At 35.8% G+C, this 27,500-nt stretch overlaps 2 protein-coding genes across 4 annotated transcripts in view; one reads left to right on the top strand and one right to left on the bottom strand.

The window, feature by feature from the left end:
• The window catches only part of LOC135221652 (puratrophin-1-like), a 543,050-nt gene that overhangs the window by 472,371 nt on the left and 43,179 nt on the right, over positions 1-27,500 (bottom strand). Inside the window, exon 2 of one of the 3 annotated variants that reach the window (XM_064259345.1) lies at positions 973-1,041. The exons of the other annotated variants lie outside the window; for them this stretch is intronic. The gene's annotated coding sequence lies outside the window, so the exon portion shown is untranslated. The remainder of the gene's footprint in view (positions 1-972; positions 1,042-27,500) is intronic. 3 annotated transcript variants of the gene reach the window in all.
• The window catches only part of LOC135221653 (bleomycin hydrolase-like), a 228,735-nt gene continuing 219,293 nt past the window's right edge, over positions 18,059-27,500 (top strand). Inside the window, exon 1 of the mRNA XM_064259348.1 lies at positions 18,059-18,145. The gene's annotated coding sequence lies outside the window, so the exon portion shown is untranslated. The remainder of the gene's footprint in view (positions 18,146-27,500) is intronic.

Here is a 27,500-nt window from a genome sequence, read left to right as displayed (position 1 = left end):
TTGGTCATTATATGTACTGGGTATTGCAAGTCATGATGCCCTAACTCTGGAATTGGATAGAATGTACCTAACGAATTAAGTTTGCAACTTGCAATGGGATACCAACAGAGAGAGAGAGAGAGAGAGAGAGAGAGAGAGAGAGAGAGAGAGAGAGAGAGAGAGAGGTGAGAGAGAACACACAACATGCTTTGGCCCATTAATCCCAAATGGATGGATTGATGGATTGATGGATGTGTGATATTGAGGGCAACAGCCCAGGCACTGGGGCCAAGAAGGCCATGCAGCGCCGTAAATAATCCCAAACGGCATATATAACAAATCGAACATAAATATTTAATTCTAAAATTCTGAAAGTGCGCAAACTATATACAAAGCAAGAACTCAGAGAACATTTATCAAGACTTGCTTCTATATATACTTTTACGAGAACACGAAAAAAGATTTTAAAAGAGTCCAGTATCTATCTGCTTAGACAACTTACATGGTTTTGGAGGAAAAAGAAATTTTATGCGCCTATATATATGTGTGTGTTTGTGTATATAGTATATATAGTATATATAGTATATATATATATATATATATATATATATATATATATATATATATATATATACTATTATTGAAATTTGACATGGATGTTGGTCACCGGCTGATTTTCGCCGTCTGCAGTGAGATTTGTTTTCAAAGAGTACAGACTAGACTTTATGCTTTAGAAGATAATATTATGACGGTAAACGTACAAACACTTGGCCAGAATAATTATCCTAGTCCTGTGAATCTCAAGGAAAAACTTGAGATTACGTAAGCAATGGGTTGGCAAGGGTTCTTGATACTAAACAGCCCGTAAATAAAAAGATCAACGAACAGGAACTTTTCTTAGTAATTTGCTTACTACATGTTAAACATGTGCAAAATTGAGTAATCATAACTTTCTTATGACAATAATATGGGATAATAAATTTTTCTACTTACCAAAATGAATTTCTTGATTTACTCATTTGTTTACACGGTAACCCAACAAAAGCGAAGGTGCGCTCATACCTGTGGAAAAAGAAAACGGAAGTTGTTAATAAGGTGAAGTTATAGTAAAGAATGAATCATCTTATGCAGCTGAGAGTGATGTCATCATCATCACCATGTTCATCGTAATCGCCATTACTAAACGGGTTATTCGAAAAAAAAATGGATTAATTATCGACTTTAAAAAGTTGAACGGTAATATCAAAAGTATTTCCCAACTCTACGATGGAAACTACGCATTCAAGCAAACAGACCTCTACGTAGTGCCGAGTAAAATGAAATTTTGGCTCCAAGCTTCCGAGTCCTCTTCGGGACGTCATGACTTACAGGCTGTAGGACGAATGTTATATGGAACAGTTCAGGATAGCACAAATAATATAGCACCCTGGATCTAACGCACTGATAGTATACGTGTTTCCACGAAGGGAGTAAACTAATATTAGAATGTCATTTTCCGCAATCAGTTACTTATATGTCTGTTCCGTCTTCGATTGGAAGAGGCACCAACAGAAAACGTTAAGAATAATGCCATTAAGAAAGTAGCTTTATGTAAAAAAAATTCAAAAAAAAAAAAGTCTGGAACGTCCCACGAGACTCTAATCCCCAGTAAATAACGCCAAGCACTTTCCCTAATCCTAACCACCAACTCCCAACCCCCACCAAAAAAGTAACATTCCGTGTCGAAAATCCGCTATGATCGACCACACGGCAATATGGCCTACAAACCATCCTCTGGCTTCAGAGCACTTTAATAACATCCTACCGAGTAAGTCTGGCTAATTAAAAGCTTTAACAACTTCATGCGGGATCAAGACGTTGCTGGCTGTAGCCCTTAGTTCTGGTGAGGAAGGTTCGGGTAGGTAGGTACATTCTGGAGCTGGCATCTGAAGTTTCAGTAATCGGGGTTAAAGTCAGAAAGTTCAACACCTTTCCCTTGCGGAAAGTGGAATCTATAATCCTTTTAATCGCACTGGAATTGTGGCCCCTACTTACAGTACGATGGCTGATAAGTTAGAAATACTAACATGTTTAATAGCGTTTTTTAAAAGTTTATAATAGTAAATATTTTCTCTCGTAAAGGGATCTACAAACGTAAAAGATTTTTCTGGCAAATTAACTTCAATAAAAGACAGAATTTCGAAGCGCCTTTTGACAGTTTTACAGCAAATTCAAAAGTGGGACTGAACAGGTGAAAACAGTATAAATAAACATCATAACTTTTACAAGTTTTTAACAAGAGATCAAACATTTCTAAACTCGGTTTCAAACACTTACCAGCACAAGGTCCAGTACTGGCACAAGGCCACATCAGTCTAACAACAAAAACCAGAGATGTACTTGCGTTTGCATAATTATTTCTCTAAACCCATATCGGGAGAAAAGGCAAATATTATTGTTAAATATGATGCTTCATTTACGTTTAAAGGTTTTTTTTTCCCTATCCACATATCCGGAAAGAAAGCAAATAAATGTGAAGATAGATCCACAAAACAAATAAATAAAGCTTACGATGAACATAAACCTCATAAGTTTAACCCATAGTAAAAATAAATATATCAATAAATTTCAGGTCCGCTCAAGAGGACTAGCAAGAGCCACTGAAAATATTTGAAGAACGTTTACGTGGCCAGGCAGCTGCTGATACCCGTAATCTCGAGGGCACTCTCGTGGCACCGAAGCCCTATCAAAGTATTAAGAGATTCTTCAGACTGGTGATCTCAGAGGTCAGGCTCCTTATGACTAAAGCAATGATGGGAATGTTTGCTGGGCGATGCCAAGCTTTACTCGTGTAATACACACACACACACACACATATTTGGGATGAGACAATACCAAAATTTGTAACGCTTCCGATACGAGTCTCGATACTATACATTCGACCTCCGATTCCGATACGAGTCCCGATTCCGATTCCTACATTGAATTCATGGTTATTTCCAGACCCTGCAGTTGGCTTTAGAGACAAATGCTTTATGGACTAGGTACATTTATTAACACTTTTTAAGGAATGAAGTTGAATATATATTTTTTATTCAAAAAAACGGGGAGTTCAACCTAAAAGTTGAGACGATAAAGAGAACAAGTTCTTAAAGTAAATCACTTGAAAATACCTATTCATATTCAGGTCCCAATATTCTTCAATTGTAATGTAAGAACATTAGCATCTTCCGGTTTCACCTTTCAATCGATTTCTTTCCGGTGAAGAAGTATTTCCTCCAACACTATGGTGGGAAATTCAGTTTTATTTTACCTCCACCACTGCAAATGATTCTCATCATTTCCTAGTGTCCCTACATTCTTTATCACAGCCTTTGTTGGACGTTGCCTCCGTTTCTCACACGTTATAGTTCCCGTATGTATAAAACTAATCGCCAAGCATTACGTTAAAATGTCAAAGATTTACTAGCTAAACATGAATCAAAATAACAAATTCAGCCGGAAAACAGCCAAGTTGGCAAGTCTATATGAGACTGAAGTCTGTTTAAACAAGTATCAAACACATTCTGTTCCTATTCATTTCACCACATAATCATTTAACATCACAATAAAAAAATTTTCTTCTGTAATGTTCTCGACTTGTTCTTTATAAATAATGGCACTTCACATATTAAGATCTATAGATTATACTGATACTTCAAAGTCGTCAAACAAAACGTTTACTTTTATTATTACCTGGATAAGAATTCCAGTGAATCGTTTTGAGGATCGAAGGTTGGATTAAAATTCTCCGATTCCGATTCCGATACTTGAAAAAGTTCCGATACTTTCGATTCTCGATTCCGACTCCGAGAACACGTCCCATCCCTAATATATATTCTATACATATATATTATATATATATATATATATATATATATATATATATATATATTTACGTATATATATAAATATATATATATATATATATATAGTGTGTGTGTGTGTGTGTGTGTATATGTATATATAATATACGTATGATATGATATATATATACGTATATATATATATATATATATATATAGATATATATGATATATATATATGTGTGTGTGTGTGTATGTATATATATATATATACATATACATATATATATATATATATATATATATATATATATATATATATGATGTCTTCCTAGTTATGGCTTTAACCTCTATGAAAAGAGAGAGAGAGAGAAAGATTTCATCCCGTGCGGCAAAGTTCACTTTGTCAAAGCGAGTTACTAGTCTCTCTCTCTCTCTCTCTCTCTCTCTCTCTCTCTCTCTCTCTCTCTCTCATCTCCTCTCTCTCTCCAGAACCCAGCTACAACCCTACAACCCCTAACAGGAAACTAACAACAAATACCCAATTCACTAGTAGACTCTCGAGGAAAAACGCTTATACATAAAGTCGCTGCCCTCGTTCGGTTCAGACATCGAACGCAGGTTCCCGGTTGTGAGCCGAGAATGTAATGGCAAACTACTTGTGACGTTACCAAATACATAAAGAAGGAAAATTCCTCTCGACTTGTCTTTCAGATCGAAATTTTTCGAAATCAAATTTTCGAAAAACAAGTCGAGATTCACTGAATCATCTGAGGTCTTTCTGAGCCACAGTCAAGAGATCTCGGCTTCGTTGCCAGATTCAGACTCTGGAACCCAACAGTACAAACGCCCTTTTCAGAATCCAATGAGACCAGAAGCCCTGCAGAAAACAACACTCTTGGAAACACTCTCCACGATGCCATTGTCTCTTTGCCTCAAGCCGACTGCCCGACTAACAAAATAAATAAGAAAAACATGTCACAATGCGACCAGGCAAACAAACGAAGCAGTCAAGGACTGGCTGACTGGTCAGAGGACTTCAATAGAAGATCCGTGAGATGTAAATTCCATTCCTGGGAAACCTTTGGTATTAAGGGATGGAATGACTGTAATTAACGCATTTACATTCGAATATTGTAAGAATGGATATCAGCGAGCGGTACAAAATTTCCTGTGAATCAACAAGCTATATTATCTTAACGCAAAACATGACCCATAATTAACGAATTTTGTTTCGTCAATACGCAATCGCATATCAGAATAAAGTACGGAATACGGTATGCACTGATTTACAACAAATTTGATATAAAAAATGTAAGAGAAACAAAAAACGAGGAGCCAGAAATGACGTTGGTTGCCAAAATCTTATTTTCTCATCTATTTCTTAGTTCCTTCTTCCCTCACGCTTCCCAACTCTAGCCAAATCTTTCAGCTACAAGGACGTCTCTTTCATAAGTCACTGAACCTACTTTTAACAACCAAATATCACCACCATAAACACCTCAAAACAATGACAGACAAGACTGACAAATACAATGCCACCACTGTGACCCTGAATATAGCAAGTGATTTCTCTCTTGATGTTCTATCTTGGCTTTGCTTGTAAGGTCCACTTGGCAACAAAGAAAGGTCTGCTCCCACGAGACCTTTTGAAAGAATACATATCGATCATCTCAACAGCTCAGGTTATTTTCGGGTCGACAGAATTACATATGTTATTTATTAATCGGAATGAACCAATCCAGCTTTATCAATCAGATTAGGAAAAATAACTTGATTATTATTGACTTCAGTTAAAAGATTCGGAAAAATTATTTGTAATTAGTTATTCTACTTATCAAGAAAACACTAATAATAAACAACAACGACATGCTGATGATCAAGCTACCAACACTAAGAAAACTGAATAGAATTGTCGCCGAAATAGGGGAATGAGAACTAATCTGGAAAAAATAATTTGTACATCAAATTACTTGTACAGGAAGAAGTGGAAATCAATGATCATGAAAACTATAATACTAATAATGAGTAAATAGCTTGTTCATACTTCAGTAATTATGCTAATGAAGTAAACAGCTCGTCCTTCAATAATAATAATAATAATAATAATAATAATAATAATAATAATAATAATAATAATAAAGTAAAAAAGCTCGTACTTAATAATAATAATAATAATAATAATAATAATAATAATAATAATAATAATAATAATAATAATAATAATAATAATAAAGCAAATGGCTTTTACTTCAATAATATTTAATAATTATAATGAAATAAATTGTTCGAACTTCAACAATATCAATATTGAAGGTAAATAGTTCGTACTTCAATAATAATGATTAAGCAAATAGTTCGTACTTCAAGGAGAGCTGCCAAATACATGCCACGGCAGAAGCCAAAATGGAACTGTTCTCCAATGTACAGATGAAGCATCATCCAATAAACCTCTCTCAAGATTCCATTTTTACGATCCTGTTTTTAATAAACATTCCGAAGAGGTGTGTTGGAGGTGAAACGCATGTTGACTGATAAAAAAACACCTAAGGTGATGGTAATTGTATCACAGAAATACGATTTATCATCAAAACAGGAAGGCAGAAACCATAAATATATTAAAAATTACTGGGGACACTCAATCTTTATAAAGTGGTGAGACTGGCTAATAGGAAAAAAAAACGACATATTACTTGCAGAGCATAGACACTAGGAACTATAATTTAACCCCCAACACTAGCCTCCTGCCTCGTATAACTTCTTGCCAAAACAAAACCCAGAAATGAACGTAAAATCTCTCTCTCTCTCTCTCTCTCTCTCTCTCTCTCTCTCTCTCTCTCTCTCTCTCCTGTACACGCACACCATATACATTATATATATATATATATATATATATATATATATATATATATATATATATATATATATATAGTCAACATCTTCAGCAGAGTCATTACAAAGGACAGGAAGACTATATCATTATGAAAGAAAAATAACACGAGAGAGAGAGAGAGAGAGAGAGAGAGAGAGAGAGAGAGAGGATTATTAACTATGGATGACGAAGAGGGGCGAAGTCTCAAGTTTTTATGACCCGCTTCACCTTAGCCAAACCCACGCCCACGTACACAAGGTCAAACTATGTATGTATGCATATATATATATATATATATATATACATATACATACATACATTCATGCGTGTATGAATCTATATATATATATATATATATATTGATATATCATATATATATATTATATATACACACATGCGTGTATGTGACTGAGAGCGTGTGTGGGTGGTTGGGTGGTTTGGGCGAATGTATGAATGTATTACACTTGCAACCGCTTTTCAAGTCTAATGGTCACGTTGATAAAATCGTTGATTTATATACCAACATATCAGCAAAAATAAACAATAAGAAAAAAAACTGAACTCTTGAAAAGTCAAAAGGTGCTAGGGACCTCGGAGTAATTTTACTCAGTGAATGGGGATCCGTAGGAGAGGTAAGAATTGCCTGCAGAGGCTCCTCTCTCTCTCTCTCTCAGGAAGATCAATCACACCCGGATTAATGGCCTGTCAAGCACAATAGTGAAAGAAACTCGATCATGAGAAATGGGCTACGAATTAAGATTGTCTTTTCATTATGACCTTAGAATACTTTTTCAATCAATTGTAATGTTTCCTGAAGATAACTAGCACTTAACCAGGTAACATCGTGTAAACTGAAATTGATATCCTACAAAAACACAAACAAGACATGACATTCTTTCTGGTTACTAGGGTACCAATGGCAGCCTCGTCCCATCTTGATAAAAACGTAAACAATAGCGATTATCATCCAGCCTTTGGGTTACCTCCACGGCGTTGGTTGGCTGGGTCCGTCTGCCATCTACAAACCGCAAGAAGGTAGTTGCTGCTCACTGTGACTTTGTGAGTGAAGTTTAGATGCTTTGCTTCTGATAATTGCGTTAGTTCTCGTAATGTAATAACTGTCTGCATTGTGAGAATTTTTAATCATTTGCTTTATAAATATACATATAAATATATCTGTAATCACACTTGCTCATACACAAACAAACATATACAGGGTGTCTCAAAAAAATGTACTCACTCGTGATATTCCTAATGACATGTTTCGCGACGTTTGCGAATCCCTTGGTGCGCGTTATCAGCGTTGTCTGGACAATAATGGTCATCAATTTGAACATTCGCAAACATGATTCTTCAAACACATTTGTCTCATGTATTCGATGCTATTTCATTTCGCTCTATGTCCATAAATAAAGGTTTTCTCATAATTCTAAGAGTGAGTACATTTTTTTGAGACACCCTGTACATACACGAATAAGAAAATGAGCACGTGAAAATCATGTAAATACACAAAAAATAGCAATTATAACCATTACATAAGTAGTGTCTTCATTAATATTCATTTAAAACCACGAAAAAATATGATTTTAAACTACGAAATCAAAGAAAACGAGAGCCACCATGCAACACATAAAATAAGACTTACAAAGAATAAAACTTGTTAGTTTTATGAAAAATATGCTATAATGAAAAATATAGAGAGATTTCGGGATCCTGTTCAGTTCTCATTATGGATAATGTGGCCTGCACTGAGCTTTGAAGAAGCCATTAAAGCTCAGCCTTTACTACCGATAATGAGAGCTGAGCGGGGTCATCAATGCTCAGCTCTCGTAATTGGTAATGAGGCTGACAAAAAGTGCTGAGCGGGTTCTCAAAGATCAGATTATATCGTTGATAATGAGAGTGGTAATAATAAAAAATTGAGATTGAAAACGAGGCCTGCGCGGCCTTTCAAGGCTTAGCTTTTATCATTCATAATTAGATTGGCTATGGTCACTAGCGTCGTGGTATGCCCCTCAGATGTCGCGAGTTCGCGCCTCCCCAGGACGATGAAAAATCACTGGATCTGTATCACAATCAGTTATATACTTTAGTAGGTTTGCGGTGGGAGGTTGAAACCAACATTCTTTGGAAGCTTGAATTTTAAGTCAATAGCCCCGTGGGCTTGTTCCATGTGAATAGATTTCATCTAATCAAACAATAATAATAATAATAATAATAATAATAATAATAATTAGGACTAAGCTACCATTATCAATAATGGAATGGCACTGAGAGCTTCGCAGGATCTAATAAGCTTTCTAAATGATGTAAACACGTCTAGAAATATTAACATTCTTCAGTGATAATAATCATAGGTAGACGAGGGAGACAAAACAGGTAATCAACACGTAACGCTTTTGCCCCAAAACTCCATCAATCTTTGATTCAAATATAATAGGTTTTGTTCGATTAATCATGTGATGTTATTATGACTAATAAGTAAATAGTCAAAAACTTCCTGTACATTTTTTTTTTTCAGAATAATGGTTGCCCAGGATGCTGGCTTTCAAATTGAGGAGAGAGAGAGAGAGATAGAGAGAGATAGAGAGAGAGAGAGAGAGATTAACTGTAATTTGGTTCTACCCTTCCAGAGGTGGTGATTACCTTGTCGAAGCCTCTCCTACGTCAAATCGGAATTATTCGCTAAACGTATTGAAAGGGAAGAGTTCCGATTACTATATATATATATATATATATATATATATATATATATATATATATATATATATATATATATATATATATATATATATATACATATATATATATATATATATATATATATATATATATATATATATAGTACGGTATGATGCCACTGATGTTTCCCATCTGTGATGAAAATCGATAGTCGTTCTCCCTACAATTTCAATATGAAAGAACGAAACTTATTATTTTAAATACATACGCAATCATATATACACGCGCACACACACACACATGAAAACAGAAATACTGCATACACTTTCAAAACACATATCACATCGTGTAGTAAACACCTAATAAACAATTAAATAACTCTCTCTCTCTCTCGCTCTCACTCACTAAATGAAGGAAAGAGGGTCTCAACTGCTATACTCAACAATTTTCATCATCTTCGCCATTGCCGTCATCATCATCAACTTCATAGACGCCTGGAGGAAGCATATCATCTCCTTCATCACCACCCTTCCAAGATACAGAAAGTACGTCCTTAATTAAACTCTCTCTCTCTCTCTCTCTCTCTCTCTCTCTCTCTCTCTCTCTCTCTCTCTCTCAGCGTTTGATACCTGAACCGCGCAAGAAGAGGGACAATGTTTCGTTTTTTCATTAAAAATTCAATAAGCTCATACAGACATATAGATTTTTAATCGCAAAACAGAGAGAGAGAGAGAGAGAGAGAGAGAGAGAGAGAGAGAGAGACAGATTACACACGAGAAAGTTAAGTACTGCATGAAAATATACAGCATCATACCATTTATATAAATTAGGGAAGACCTAGACAAAGGTAATACTCACCCCACCAGGGTGAAACCATTAATGTCTCTCTCTCTCTCTCTCTCTCTCTCTCTCTCTCTCTCTCTCTCTCTCTCTCTCTCTCGGAATAATCATAACAACCGAGGAACATCCCACGGACGACTGATGGATCGCAAGCCGAGACTCCGGTGCGATGAACGCGTCTTTGTCGTTGGGTTCTCGTGTTTCTTCATAAACACGCTTTAATGAAGGGCTGGGCCGTAGGGGAAATAAGAGACGCTGTATGAAAACCCAACAGCCATTTGTCGTATCCGAGTGTCGCGTAGGCGACGATGAAGGACCGAGATTATGAAGGAAGGAAGTCTTGAGCCGCGATGCTTAATCAAAAATCCTTAATCAAAACACCTTGAGGAGTAGCTCAGCTGGAGATGTCTGCACCGGTACGATATCTTTCCTCTTGAAAAATAGCGGAAGTCCTTCAGTTCCAATAAAAATATACCTTGGATAAAAGAATTATGGGAAGTAGATTCTTTTCACTGTAGCTTAATTAGAGATTTCAGACAGCCTTACTCCTTATATTTCACAGTCTAGAGAATTTGGTGAGTATATATAGACAACACTGCTTGTCTGAAGCCACTTGTTGTCAACTATAGCAATAATCACATATTGCATCTTTCATTCATATGCTAAGCGGACCTCATGTAGGAACGTCTAAGACTCACGCCGCCGATTTGGTAGTTTGTAAATCATTAGATAAACAAAATTCCAAGCCATAAAAGGATAAAATAGTGGTGTTCAACGATAAGGAACTGGCCTGCCATCTCTAGACATTCATATAATTCAAGGGGAAAAATGAAACGGCAGAAAAGCGTCACTCGTTCATTTATAAGTTTTTGTACAAAAACAAAAGGATATAACCAAGACTAACAAAAAATGCGTAAAAGCTATCCAGTTCTCTTCGTTTCGTGAAGCAGGACGAAGACAACCCCTCAAATCCTGGTAATTCTTTCCAATGATCAAGACAAACAGGAAGCAGGGAGACAAACAGTGCATACAAAGAATCATAATCCTCTGCGCCCTTCAAAAGTTCAGGTACTGGAACGGACAAAGACGTGCGTATGGAGAGGGAGGAGAAGAGGTGACTTTGAATCGGATTAGGTCAATAGCGAATTCCAAGACTGGGACTGGATTAGGTCAATAGCGAATTCCAAGACTGGGACTGGGGTCCCTGAAATTATCATCAAAATCTAGTAAGTATATTCTAAGCCCTCCATCACCTCACCAGCAACTAATTAAAATGGTAGAGTTAAGTACAAAAGAAAAAGGGATCTAAAAGTAAGCCTATTCCCTAATCCTTCAATTATTATCAGTGAACTGAAAGCTATGCTATGACGTTTTAGTCCTCATATTATACAGCCGACTCACTTCTTTTGTCTGGTTGTTGTAAATACACACACACACACACACACAACACACACACACACACACACACACAGATATATATATATATCTATATATATATATATTTATATATAATATATATATATATATATATACATAATATATATATATATATATATATATATATATATATTATATATACATATATATATATAATAAGTAATATATATATATATACACGTGTGACAGCGGCCAAGTATCTGGCTACTACACTTACCAATTATTGAATATTACCTCACCACAGCCAGACACCTGAACCTTCATCACAGGTAAATTCAAACAGGTGTGAGGTAATCTTGTATGTAAGTGAATTAATTAAAGGGTATCACTCCATCGACAACTTTAAAATTCTAAGTATTTCCCTGACTTTAGAAGTCTAAGTACATCCCTGGTTCTGACTCACTTCAAGTAAATTGAAGGAAAACAGCTCAGTTACCACTCTACGTTTCTACCTAAACAAAATTAAATATACTGGTGAAAAGAAAAAACGCCTATAAACATTTTAAATACAAAAATCTATAAACAAACTCAAAATTTATAAGTGAAATTCACAATCTCAGGGAAATTTACTGTTACTTGAAAACAACACAAAGTTTAATTAATTCTTGAATTAACTAAGTAAAATCAAATCAAAATTAATTTATCACGAAAATCAAGAAAATTAATTAATCAAGGAATTAAATTAGTCAGTTTAATTTCTAAGTGTTAGGTAATAACTAAAATTTGGAAATAAAAAAATGCTAAACAACACTGAATCTTGAAAAGAATTCTAAGTAAATGCAAATTAATTCAAAAGTGTTAAATTCAATTAAATGTGCAACAATTAATTAATGAAAACAAACTGTGAATGCAAATGAAAACAGAAAAATGTGGAAATTACCAACGTTGCAAAAATAAAGTATTAATCACACAGAATATATATCTAAAAAACTCACCTCAATTACAAAAAATGGACAAATGCACAAAAAATCACTTCAATAAGAAAAATGGATAAATGCACAAAAAATCCCTTTAATAAGAAAAATGGATAAATGCACAAAAAATCACGTCAATAAGAAAAATGGATAAATGCACAAAAAAAATCACCAACACCAAACTGGAAAAATGGTAAAAATTCCCCTGGAATAACTCAAGTACTTTCAGTATTTCAAGTAGTTTTTAAGTTTAAGTTTAGTGCACTGAACTTACTAAAAAACTATACCAATTTTAGAAGGCCTTTTTCGAAATCACCAATAAACACTTACACACTTTTACAACGTCTATTCAGATTCCACAAATAAACACTATGAAAACAAACTTGGCTTGTCCAATATTATCAAGTAACTGTTCTATAAGAGGCAAAGGATAATTGTCGGCCACACTGATGGAATTCAGCTTCCTATAATCAGTACACATCCTAAATGAACCATCTGGTTTCTTCACTAACACACATAGAGAACTGAAGTGACTTGAACTGGGTTCTGCTAATCCATGTTGCAGCAAATACTCAACTTCTTTCTTCAAAACATCTTGATGATAAGTTGATAAGCGATAGGCTCTTTGCTTGAATGGTTTTCCATCTTCTTGAATCTTGATCTCATGCTTGGTCAGATCAGTGCGCCTAGGTACATCTGCAAAAATTTCTGGGAAGCTTGTAATTACTTCACTTAAGTCTTCACCTTGTTCAACACTCAGATGTTTCAACTTATCCTCCAAATTTTCCAAAATTGAAGAATTATTCATCTTGTTTTCAGCTCCCAATTCGTAGCCATCATCATCCTCTGTAGATGAAGTTGTCTGTGTCATTAACACAGTTTCAGTTATAGTTTCTGAGAAATAAGGTTTCAAGAGGTTCACATGTATCTTCCTTTGTCGTTTTCTTCTTTCTGGTGTTTCAATCACATAAGTTCTATCACTCAACTTCTGAATTATCTTGTAATTTATTGGGGAGGGGAAAACCTCTTGACAGGTAAAAACACTAACACTTGTTGACCAACACTAAAACTTCTTAGCTTAGTCTTAACATCATATCTCCTTTTCATTTCCTCTTGACTCACTTTCAAATTTTCTAAAGAAAATTTTTTCATCTTCTTCAACCTTTTCCTTAACTTCTTCACATACTCTCCCTGGATTTCCTCTTGATTTTCTTCCTAATTTTCTGCAAGAATCTTCAACGGTCCTCACTTCTCTACCAAAAATCATCTCCTTACGTGAACATCCCATACTTTCTTGATAAGCATTCCTAACTTCAAACAACATTAATGGAACATTCCATTCTCTTCCTGACTCAGAGCAATACTTTGTCAGCATACTTTCCAATGTCTGGTGGAACCTTTCCAAGGCATCTTGAGTTTCTGGTTGATAAGCAGTGGATAACTGTTGTTTCACTCCTAACAAATTCATCACATCCTGGAATAACTTGGAAGTAAAGTTCGTTCCTCTATTACTTTGTACTATTTCTGGTATACCAAATTTTGAGAAAAACTCCACAAATTTTTCAGCAACTATCTTGTCAGATATGTTTCTAACAGGGATTGCTTCTGGATATCTTGTCACAGAACACATTAATGTTAAGAAATGCTCATTTCCTTTCTTTGTCCTCGGCAGTGGTCCAACCATATCTATAATCACTCTGCCAAAGGGATCTCCTCTAACTTCTATAGGTTGTAGGGGAGCTTTCTGGATGGTTTCATTCGGTTTTCCAGCTATCTGGCGGGTATGACACTCACGACATCCTACTAACATCTTTGTGATGTCCAGGCCGGAAAAAATATTTCTTGATCTTCTCCACAGTCTTCCTGATTCCCATATATCCAGACTCATGAGCTACTACTACCACTTGCTTCCTCAATGGATACAGAATCAAATTTTGATGGTATTCGCCCTATACAGCATCTCCTGGTATATCTGTAGGTCTATACTTCCTCATCAGCTAACCTTCCTTCAGATAATAACGGGTAGAAGTTTGTTGCATCTCTTCTCGATAAACAACTCTGAAGAACAAATCAGCTAACGATGCATCCTTCTTCTGCTAGTCCATTAGCTTCTCTCTTGTCACTTGACCAACTTCAAGGGTTGAATTCTCAATATCTACTAACTCAGCTACTGTAGTTTCCCTGCTGTTTTCAGAAACACTTGGACTACTCGAAGTCTCTTCAGGAACAACAGGTTCTTCTCCTTCGTTGTCGTCCTCTCCACCCTTGAAGCAGACCACATTAGGTTTCTGTAACTGTCTTGAAAAATTGGATGAGAATTTCGCATTAGCTTGCAGAGGTGTATTACCTTGTGTACTCTTGGTAGTATCACTTGCAGGTTTCCCATTAAATTTGTTCCTGAAACTTGGATGAGACTTAAAACCTGGGGATTGTTGATTCTGGTACTTGACATTGTAATTGCATTTGCTACTAATTATATTGTAATCTTCACTCAGTGTAGCAGCTTTGTCAAGTTTCTTTACCTCTCTATCTCTCTCAAATAGGCTTTTATATGTTCAGGAATTCCCCTAAGATATTGTTCAAGAACAACTAATTCTCCTAACTCATCAAAATTTTTAACTTGAGCAAATTTTAACCAACGTTTAAAACACCTTCTCACTTTGTAAGCATAATCTAAGAAGGTTCCCTTCTCATCTTTTCTTAAATTTCTGAATCTTTCATTGTAGCACTCTGGGGTCATCTGGTAAACTTGTAACACATTGTGTTTAAGTACCTTGTAGTCTTTACACTGATCAGCTGTTAAGGCTAGATAAGCACTTCTCCCATTACCAATAAAGACACTTTGTAACAAAACTGACCATTTATCTTCTAGCCATCCCATACCTGAAGCCACTTTCTCAAAGTGATCAAAAAACTCATCTGGAGCTTCTTCAGAAAACTTAGGGATTAGCTTCTGTACTCTTATTACATCAAATACAGGGTCTTAATTACCTTGATTAGGGTTAGACGGTGCCACAGGAAATGTGAATCTAGCTCTTATCAATTCCATCTCACATTCAAACCTTGAGCCTTCTCTTTCCTATTTTATCCTTTCTCTTTCCTCTTCAGTCGCTTTTTCTTCTTCTCTTTCTCTTCTTTCTCTTTTCTCCCTGCCTTTTCTTTCTCTTCTTTCTCTTTTCTTCCTGTCCTCTCTTTCTCTTTCAGCTTGCATTTTCAGCCTAATCAAATTCTCTTCTGCTTCAATGCGTCTAAACTCAACTCAGCATCGCTTTTCTCTTTTTTTTCTTCTTGCTTATATATAAGATCAGCACGTGCTACATTCAACAACTCTTGAGGTAATTCTAACTCATCTTCATCAGTTATCCTACCACAGTCTATCAATGATTCCATAGCAATACATCTTATTTGTGCTTTTATGATACTGGTAGACACACAACCACCACATGCAACTACTAAAGCGCTCCACTGTGCCTTAGAGTTAGTTTCAGATAACACTTGGATGGAAGGGGCTGCTAAAAATTCCTAAACCTTGAACTGAGCATTTTCTTTAAGTTATCAACTAACAATTCAGCACAAAAATGCAAAACAAAAACTGTATGGTCACTCTCCTAACAAAATATATCCCTAACACCACCAGTATAGACTAGAGTGATAATGTAATCTGTTTTCACTGGTCTCTGGGCACCATTAATTCTTGTGACGAAGTCCCAAGTATCTGGTTACTACACTTACCAATCACTGAATATTACCTCACCACAGCCAGACACCTGAACCTTCATCACAGGTAAATTACGACTGAGTATTCTAAAGGCAACAGTGATCCCTTAAACAACTTACCAGTATAACAGAAAATCAGACTAAGTTCATTGAAACAGGTGTGAGGTAATCTTGTATGTAACTGAATTAATTAAAGGGCATCACTCCATCAACAACTTTAAAATTCTAAGTACTTCCCTGATTTTAGAAGTCTAAGTACTTCCCTGGTTCTAACTCTCTTCAAGTAAATTGAAGGAAAACAGCTCAATTACCACTCTACGTTCCTACCTAAACAAAATTAAATATACTGGTGAAAAGAAAACACTTATAAAATTTTTAAATACAAAAATTTTTTATCAAACTCAAAATTTATAAGTGAAATTCACAATCTCAGGGAAATTTACTGTTACTTCAAAACAACACAAAGTTTAATTAATTCTTGAATGAACTAAGTAAAATTAAATCAAAATTAATTTATCACAAAATTCAAGAAAATAAATCAATCAAGGAATTAAATTATTCAGTTTAAATTCTAAGTGTTAGGTAATACCTAAAATTTGGAAATTAATTCACAAGTGCTAAACAACACTAAATCTTGAAAAGAATTCTAAATAAATGCAAATTAATTCACAAGTGTTAAATTCAATTGTGAATGCAAATGAAACACAGAAAAATGTGGAAAATACCAATATTGCACAATGAAAGCACTAATCACACAGAATATATATATATATATATATATATATATATATATATATATATATATATATATATATATATATATATATATAAACTTCAATTAGAAAAAATGGACAAATGCACACAAAAATCACTTCAATAAGAAAAATGGATAAATGCACAAAAAATCACTTCAATAAGGAAAATGGATAAATGCACAACAAAAATCACCAACACCAAAATGTGGAAAAATGGTAAAAATTCCCCTGGAATAACTCTTTCAAAATCCTAGTTCAATATAATTTACATAACATGAATTTTGTACATTTGACATCGTTCTACATCAGCAACGGCCGGGATGCTTGAAGAATATGTTTGATATTGGAGAGAGGGTGATTTACAGTACACTTAGACTGATAGCCGAATGGTCAAATCAGCTGTCTATCGCAGTATCTAACCTAATTTCCTAGGTGAGAACCGTGTCCGAAGCAGATACACTTATCATTAATAATTCTCCTTAGGTGTAGGTTATTCCACAAGTAAGGTGAATTTTATACTAAACTATACTAGTGGCTTTATATTTGTCAATATTAAAAAAGTAACATGTGCATGTGACAAAACTTCATATATATAAACATATATATATATATATATATATATATATATATATATATATATGTGTGTTATGCAAAATGTGGATAATGGCCAAATGTGTACATTTTGCTATTTATTTTGCGCTATTGTGTACAATTTGCAGGCACCAAGCGCTGCAAATTGTACACAATAGGCAAAATTAATTGCAAAGAGTACACATTTGGCAATTATCCACATTTTGCATAACATATATATATATATATAACGTGCAATAACGAATGATTGGTCGCTTTCGTATACAGCGATGCTCAAGCACGACTGCATATTCTGTACTATTCAGTATTTATCCACCTGATCTGGCGTGACTTAGAGACAGCAACACGTGAAGTGGAAGTGCTGTCAACATGGGAACTTCCAGAAGCTCTTATATATAAGCATTCGTTTGTACCCAGTGGGAGTGGTTGGTAAGGCAAGGAAGTGTGAGATATTTTGTGAAATGTGTCTCATTGCTGTTGAGGGAGCTGGTTGAGATTGTGAAAATTCTAAGCTCCAATTTACCTACTGAAAGGGTGAGTTCAGACGTTGATTAACATTCAGTATCTTGCTGTGTCTTTTATCATTTGTTTTAATCTTTGTCATTTGTATTTTCTGTGCATTTTCTTTAACAGGTATTTTGTGGTGTTGTGGGAAATATTCCAGTTTCTTTGACTCTGTTTATAATATGGAGTATTTGGTAACGGGACAGGGAATGGGAATTTTTTCCCAACATTTATTATCACTTATCTTTTATCTAATCGGTGTTGTGTTGGGTTTGCAGAATCAGAGAGAGAGGGAAGTATGGCTGGCGAGAGAGAGAGAGAGAGAGAGAGAGAGAGAGAGAGAGAGAGAGAGAGAGAGAGAGAGAGAGAGAGAGAGAGAGAGAGAGAGAGAGAGATGCTGTTCTTCGGTCTAGACTGCCAACTCCTGCAGGTAGGTGTCTTAAAAAACATAATAACCCTTCATGTAATGGTTGAACAGTGGTGGCAACGAAAAAACAAACACTACCGGGTTTAAATTCACGCCGAACAGATGTATGAATGGTGTTAGTGGTTAAGGTACTTAGGTATACATTTTGAACTTTTATCATTTGTTTTAACCTTTGTCATTTGTATTTTCTGTGCATTTTTTTTTAACGTGTATTTTGTGGTGTTGTGGGAAATATTCCAGTTTATTTGATTGTTTTAACGAGAGGTGTTTCTCTTGCTAACAGATGTTGCACGGACAAACCAATGCTCAGGTGTGCAAAAAGCATGGGGTGGTTTGGGTGTCTGGTTAGACATCTGTCTAAGGCTGATGCTGGCCTCCTAGCAGCACTTGAAAAAAAAAAGGCAGGAGTCTGACAAAAAAAATTAGATATAATCTTAAAAAATAGGAGTGTCACGTGGATATAATGTGATATTTCAAATGCGATATTTTAAGTATTTGAATGCATACATATAGGAGTGCCACATGGATATAATGAGAAATCTCAAATGCAATTAAGGTTAGTGTTCTAGGGCTAAATGCATACATGTAGTAAAGTTTAAAATTCATTATCAAAGAAAAATCAATCAGTAGAAGTACACTGGTGTTACTTGAGCCATTATATTATTACACAGACCTTTGTGGAAAGGGGGGGAAACCCCACCGAGGCCCACCCCTGACCTACCTAGTAACATGAGGTATTTTTCAAGCTTGTTGTATTTTACAACTAATTATGAAACAGAAGTTACTAGGCCCTTGCATTTGGTTTCACCCTTTTTATTCATTTAATTAATTCAATCACGCAACATTATCTACTTCAGATTTTTAGTGAAATCATCCTTTGACTAGCATTCAAAAATACTTAAGTAAAATGCAAACAAGAAGGTAAAATCAATCAGATTAAATATCAATAGTTACAAAAATAGAGCCTTCATATGACCTTCACAATACATTAACATCTCAAACTAAATTACTACAATAATTTGCCAGTCACTCAAGTTTTTTTCTTGTTTAGAGAAGCAATTTCATCTGAAATTTTCTTCAGTTCAGCAGATGATTTCTCCAACTTTGTACTTCCGGGCTCTAAAAGGGCCTGAACAGCAGCTACTTCTGCAGGATCGATTTTCTTGACTGTGCAAGCACTGTTCAATCTCTGATTGGCTTCATTCACAACTTTTCTTGATGCTTCAATTTCATTTCGCTGTCTTTTTTTTTTCGTTGGTCTGCCTCCTCTTCTTGTTTCCTCTTGAGTTTGGCTGCTTTTCCTCTTGAGTTTTGCTGCTTTTCCTCTTGAGTTTTGCTGCTTTTCCTTTTCTTTTTGTTTTCCTTCATTCTTCTGTTTTTCTTCTTCAACTCTCTTTTCTGCATCTTTCATGGCTTTGTAACTGTCGTGTGTACTTCAAAATGCACGGATAATCTTGACAAAGATTGGCACTTTACTCGCTCCTCCTTAGTGTTCAATCTTGTCCTGCACTGTGCATAGGCCATTTATGGATCCCTCATTCAGGCAATTCCTACTGTCTGTGACTAAAATCTTAAGAGAGACACATCTCTCAACATAAGCCTGCCTATGGCTCAATGTCAATGCTACCTTGACAAGTTTTCCTAGAGTTGGACATTTAGGGGATTACTAGATTGGTGACATTGCTTAGAATAGTTTCCCAATAGAAATTAACTCGCTTACATCTGATGCAGTGTCCATTCGGGTTGCCATACTCCTCATCTATATGTGACTCCTCTGTAGCTAATTCATTTGCGTACAACTGCCACACTTGCATAAGGGTGTCATGCTCTGATATGGGCACAATTCTAGACATTTCACTAGCCACTTCTATGACAGGCTTTTCAGAAGACTTCTCTCTTCTCATCAATGGATGCAGGCATCGCGAACAGTGAAGCAGATTGCTATTTAGTGGTACCCTGTCAACCAAGCACTTACTACTATTGCCATGATGCTGAAAACGTTAATTTCACTTTGCTTCAGTTTTGAATCAAAAATTGCTTTCTTGGTTTCTCTCCAACTTCCAAGGTTTCCAAAGACATTTGGTTGTCTAAGTTTGAGAGAATGATATTGCAAAAAAAAATTTCCCGCCATTCCTTTAATATGCTTGGGCTTCACAAAACGTGACATTAGACTCCTGATCAGTTCTGATAATTCATCATACAATAAGTGAATAAGAGGCTGGTCACTGCATGATGGTCAGGAATTAGGTGTACAAGTTGCCGAATGATTTAAGAAAATGCTGTCTAACAATGATTGAAGATGTATTCAATGCTGCAAATATTTTCTTGGTGTAATAAGAATGAGTTTTACTACCTTGTTTGGGAACAACATTGGTGAAGCAATGGCGCAGTGCAGCATACTGCTCAAGAACTCTTTCAGATACAGGAACTAACGAAAGCCAACGGGAATTTACGTAACTCTTGAACTGTCTTTGCTCACCCTCCAAGAGATTCTGCACTCCCTGGAAGTGTTCCTAGCAGGATACTTACTGAAGTACTTGAAAATGGCATCAAGAAATCCCTCTACTCCCCAGTTATTGAATTCAGACATCCTGTATCTTCCTGTACCAAATGAGTTGTGAACCATGTGCAAATCATCACTAATAATGTGGTTAATTAACAAATAACCAAACACATTGCCGCACTCAATCAACACACGTCTGTATTCTTACATCCATTCAATTACAAACATTGATTTTTCTTAATCCTTTCAAACTTTTAAGCAGGAGTTCCCTCAAAAAAATTAGGACTAAGTAAGAGATGGTTAGAAAAAGTAGGAAAAGTTGGAAAAGTTGGAGTACTAGGAGGCCTGCTGGTGACTCAGACATTGGAAAATTGGTTCCCACATTTATTATCATTTGTATATAAATATATATATATATATATATATATATATATATATATATATATATATATATATATATACATATATATTATATATACATATATATATATATATATATATTATATGTGTGTATAAATGCGCATGTGTGTAAAAGTCAGAGTTCTTTACTCACAAAAACAGAATCACAACCACCCACGACTGTACAGTCTCATGACCAACTCTTAACCAGAGGCCAGTACTTTACTCATTAAGCGAAACGATATCACAAACCAGCCACGAGTATCTCGTGTGTTTTTCTCCTCCTAATCGCAACCGAGAATCAAACGGATTACAAAAAATAAAGAAGAGCGAAGAGATGAAGCGGCGTAAGTTCATAGCTCTCATTCATCTGGCGAGCTTCATTGCTCTGAATAATCTCATGACATGCTTGGGAAGCTTACAAGGAACGTATCGGGCGGCTACAGACAGCCTCCCCATTCTTTAATTACGGGTCGCCCGTTATCTGAAATTAGCCCTCTGCTAACTTGAGGTCTATCTGAAATGACGTCTTGAGTTTAGGCATAGGCGGCGGACAGGTTACGCTTTATCGTCGGCGACATTGATAAAGGGATATATAGGTACAATTTCATCAACCACATAAGAAATATACTCTCATTAACTATACGTATAGTAAGCTTTCCACAGTAATTGGCGGTGTGAAACTTCTGCTTTCCCCAAGTATCTCACCTAAGAATAAATAAAAAATAGCAATTTAACTACAGGATACATAATCCAATCAACTAAATAGGAAATATGTCCTCTTAATTATGCATTAATATAACAAAAACAAATAAAGCATAAATACTTATCAAACTCTCAACTGCCTTTAATTAAGAACTTCGCTTTCCACAGTAATTGGCGGTGTAAAACTTCTGCTTTCCCCAAGAATCTCACCTAAGAATAAATAAAAAATAGCAATGTAATCGGTATTCACCAAAATATCAAGCTGCAAATTAGGAGAAATACGTGGTCTGTTCTTTATCAACTTTAAGAACCTGGCTTTCAACAGCGAAAATAAGGATGTATAAAAGCTCTTTCATTGTATCATAAATCGTAAATAAAAAAAAAAAAAAAAAAAAAAAGTATTGTGTAAATGACCTCTAAGACGGGCTCATGAATCTCAACCGAGAGCGAATCAAAATGAACGAGGTTCAAGGTTTACAGATGCGATCATAATTGTGTTTGCTCCTTACATACCTCCCAAACCGCAGCTCTTCCCTTCTTGGGAGAGCTCATTTGAATAATTATACCCCGGAATGCTTGGTTAAAAATCGCACATGTTCGAAAATTCATTTACGGTTTGCGGAATTACAACTATTTCCCATTTATTCAGCCCCACACCACATGCGAACTCTTGTTAAGACGAATGTAAATGGATCTGAAATACTCAAAAGGAAAGACTTCAATATACTCCATGAGAGCTTAATAGAGAAATGAACGGCGCAATTTCTTTAACAGGGTTGACGTGTTGTCGATGAGTCTCCGGTGTTTGTTGCAGCTCATGCTGTGGAAGTTTTCTGCACAGCGGGTTTATCCTTGTTTCTGTAGTTAAAGTAGGAATGTGGCAGTGACTAATCTATCCTGTATGTTCGAGATCCACCCGTTGCAGGGGAAATCGTCCAATGTCGCAAAAATTATGCTCAAATTGAAATCATAAATGTGCCTTACAAATGTATCAAGAATTGCAATTGCTAACTACTTTGATGGTACATCTGTATATCATTAGAAAGACAGTTGCGTGGTGTTTTTCGTACTATGGTCAAAAATTCAAAACAAAACATAAAAAAAAAACAATATGGCAACACATGAATATTAGGGGAAAAGTAGAAATATCAAATCTTGTCGAATATATGTAACCTGTTGTAGTAGAGGTTGAAAGTATATTTCTACTCCAAAACGTTTCATGCTATTATTATTATTATTATTATTATTATTATTATTATTATTATTATTATTATTATTATTGATTATTATTATTATTATTATTATTATTAATGCTGTTGTATTGTCGTGTAAATGTAAACATTAAATACGGTACAAATTTTTCTTCTTTTTTCCCATTTTTTGAGAAGTTGGCTCCTGAACGGTAACCACTTCCCGTTATTAGATCTCCATTCACAGCTGGTTGGGGCACACTAAGCAAAGACTTGTAATTTCGAGACTGTCTTACCACTACGATTCGCTACCTATTTGTATATATGTATGCATATACGTATATTTGTATATATATATATATATATATATATTATTATATATATATATATAATGTATATATGTATATATGTACATATGCATGTATATTATATTTATTTATATATTTACATATATAGATATCTGTGTGTGCATGTATGTATGTATGTATTTAAATTTGATCTAACTAGATAACTAAAAAATAAATAATAAATGTAATATCATGCGTCGAAACTGATATCCCCTCACGTGACACCTGTTTATGAAGATTTTTTTCAAAAATAATCTTCATCAATATCATCACGAAAGCTTTCGTGACTAAATGAAATCAGCCAGAACACAATTCTCACCCAAGGTTGCTGCAGCCCAAACTATTCAATCTCATTTTAACGTGAAATGATCCAGACCCAGTGGCACCAAACTGCAGGCAGGAGTGGGTGGCGTTCTCGTCGATACTGTATCGAACTCATGACTAATTTAAAAACAAATCTCCTGAATGCAGAACTCCCCGATTATTCTTTTGCGCGCTGCATGCCTGTCTTGTCTTTCTAAAATGAACCAAACCTCTGGGTCCAATGTTATAAGTTTTATAAGTTCCCCACTTTTCCGCGGAAGGGTGTTTGCGCCAGTGTTTTTATATAGTATAAACCAGCTAAAACTTACCACCTCCGGGTGTTAGGAAGAGTTTGTGCGGTTATCAATGTTCATAAACCATTAAGTGTAGTGTGACCCAACTTTACGTCTAAAGAGAGTATTTTTGTACACAAACCACCAGATATCTCCACATCTACACTTATAAAAGTGTGTATGTTTACGTCTCTGGTTAAGCACACACCAACAAGTAAACTGTCAGGTTAAATGTGGATTCATACCCAATTATGATCCTGATAACTAATGTACCCAATCTTCGCTCTCAAAACGGCAATTGGAAATTATCTATTATAGCAGCGACTTCAATTTTACTCCTAAAAGAAAGTTGATTACTGCGAAGGAAGTAGAAGAGACAGGTATGAATAGAGAAAAAACTCAGCTGCTTAACTCGTTGAAAGTACAATGCTCTAAAGGAAGAAGTGTGGCAGGGAGTTAGTTGTTCATGAGATCATACTCAACGCATTACCTTACGCTACCTTTGTCATACTGGCGTGACGTTTCAGAACGGGTTCTGTTCCAGGCTGAACTATGGTTAAAACGTATAAAATAATAATAATAATAATAATAATAATAATAATAATAATAATATAAAGAAAAAAAAGAGACGAGGCAAACAACCATAATATTCGTATATACTAAAAATAACACTGAACCAAGAACACCACCTTCTGAAACAAGACACAATAGGTCTTGGTTCACTAAGGATCCGCCACGTAGGGAGGTAGTGCCGTCAGTGCAGCTCATGCGGTGCACTGTAGGCATTACTTAAGGTTCTCAGCTCCTAGCTGCAACCTCTTTCATTCCTCTTACTCTACCTCCTTTCATATGCTCTTCCTTCCATGTTACTTTCCACCCTCTCCTAGAAACTGATTCATAGTGCAACTGCGAGTTTTCCTCCTGTTACACCTTTCAAACTTTTATTGTCAATTCACGTTTCAGCGCTGAATGACCTCACTGGTCCCAGTGCTTGGCCTTTGGCCTAAATTCTTTATATTCAACTAAGGATTCCATCAACAGCAACTCGCTACTGCCTACCAGAAATTCCAAAAGTTGAATTCCGCAACTACAGTAATCATAGAACATAACATCTAAAACCTCCCCTTATAACATGCAACGAGTTTCATCGTTACAAATTTCGCCTCCCCAGACTTATTCGACGCTCAACTTCCTGCTCGAGTTTGATAATAAAAACGCTTTCCCCTGCCTAACTTTAACACTCCCCCATTCCCCCCTCTGCCCACTCCACCAATCCCACCCCTACCCCTAGCTGAAACTCGTCAGCGGTCTCTTATAAATCTTTCCCCTTATCTCCATTACCTGTTGAGGGGTCACGTGGGGGTGAGGGTAATTACAGCTCATTAATGAGGCGATCACAGGTAACAGTTCCTCTTAAGGAGGATGAGTAACACTTGCTCCTCTCTCTCTCTCTCTCCTTAACCACAAATACTACTCTCACTGGAAGTTTCATTCTTGCCTGAGAATATTCTCTTCTTCATACATTGATATAAGGAAAGGCATAAAATTTAGTTTATATGACTTCAGTCAACCGAACAAACACCTATATGTAATGATTCGAGAAATTTCATACAAGTATTTTATGCCACTTTCGACCATTCATTTTCAGACTCACCACAGCATAGACGACCATCGAAATCCGATCACCACGGTTCTATGATTGACAGGAACTCCCAGACACCCCAGTAATCCCCTTTCCTCAAGAAAATGATTTCTTGTCCTTCACGTACGTATGGATCGTAATGGTTTATGAAAAAAATGGAAAGAAAGGTTATCAAATTGACCTTTAAGGTCGCTCCACCATCCTTCACCCACCGGTATTCAAGGATATAAGAAGGGTCATAACAAAGAGGAAGAGGGAAAGATGGCCTCCTTTAGGGCAGCCCGAAGGCAGAGATTAAATTATGCGTCCGAAGGGTGAGAATCGTCCTTCAGGAGCGCTTGCTTGGTTTGGTGAGCGTTACTGGAGACTGCAGCTTCCTTCGTAGAATTGATTCTCTGTAGGATTCCCTGATGGAATGTATGTTACTGCCCATACTTCCCTTTACCCAAGAAGACGTTGGTTGCCCTTTGGGCAGAATTCATGAAAAATGGGTGTCTGTGCATTGTAACAGTTCACGAGACATTCTATTTTTATATGTACATCTGCTCTCAGCTTTGTGCAACCGATGACTGAACACCTTTCTCATTTACTCCTGGAGAAGAAGTTCAATGTAGATTAATAATGCCGGCATTTCAATTAGTAAGGTTTACATATATGGATAATTAATGCCCTGCTAAGCAACCTAGAAGTGCAGTTTCCAGTTCCTTTCAAAGTGACTGACCGATGACTGAAATCTTATTTCGTGTACTCTTGTAGAGATAGTAAACCAGTTGTAGGGTAACAGATGATTAACATCTCTGTAAAATAAGGGATACCATTCGTAATGTTTAAAGAATCTGGATAATTGTTGGTCCTATAAAAACTTCACAGGGAAATACAATTATCATCAGCTAAGCAATGAACAAAATTATTAATTTGCAACATGGACACAGGAAACAGATTTAGCACGCATCTTTTCGTTAGAAACGGTTCCTATGGGTATTTAAAATACGGGTAGTCAAATCCCTGCTCACTGAACCATTTCGTGCAGAATCCAATCCACACAAATGAACAAGGCTCCAGCTGAATTAGAGTCACACCAAGAATCACACAGCCGCTAACTGCAAAATCTTTTATACAAAATTCCTTGACCAGGGAAAAAAAAGGGTCGAAACTTCCAATCTGAAAATACGCACAGACCAGATGTCACGTAGCTATTTCCTAGAAAATGGAAGAAGGTCGAAACCTTCAATACGCACGTGCCGGATGTCAAGGAATATATGAAAATGCTATAAAATCTAAAAGCTAGGAGGAAATGTACAAATTTCAGGGAATGAAAATCTCGCCAACTAAATGTAATCGCATGTCAAGAAATGCCACCAAATCTTATAAAATTCATATTCTCAGGAATATAGATATCGTCTGAACACCACAGCGATATACTGGTGTGTGTGCGTGTGTTGTGCGTGTGTGTGTGTGTATGTGTATTTCGCTCGCCCACACACAAATACAAAAGCTAAAACAATCAAATAATGAATTACTTATCCAACTACTGCAGGGACCTGTACACTAAAAATAATCATATCTTAGTATTTAG

This window comes from Macrobrachium nipponense, chromosome 3 (assembly GCF_015104395.2).
Source record: "Macrobrachium nipponense isolate FS-2020 chromosome 3, ASM1510439v2, whole genome shotgun sequence".
In the NCBI taxonomy this organism is placed as follows: domain Eukaryota; kingdom Metazoa; phylum Arthropoda; class Malacostraca; order Decapoda; family Palaemonidae; genus Macrobrachium; species Macrobrachium nipponense.
Note: the sequence above shows the minus strand (reverse complement) of the source record. Positions and strands in the feature narration are given on the sequence as shown.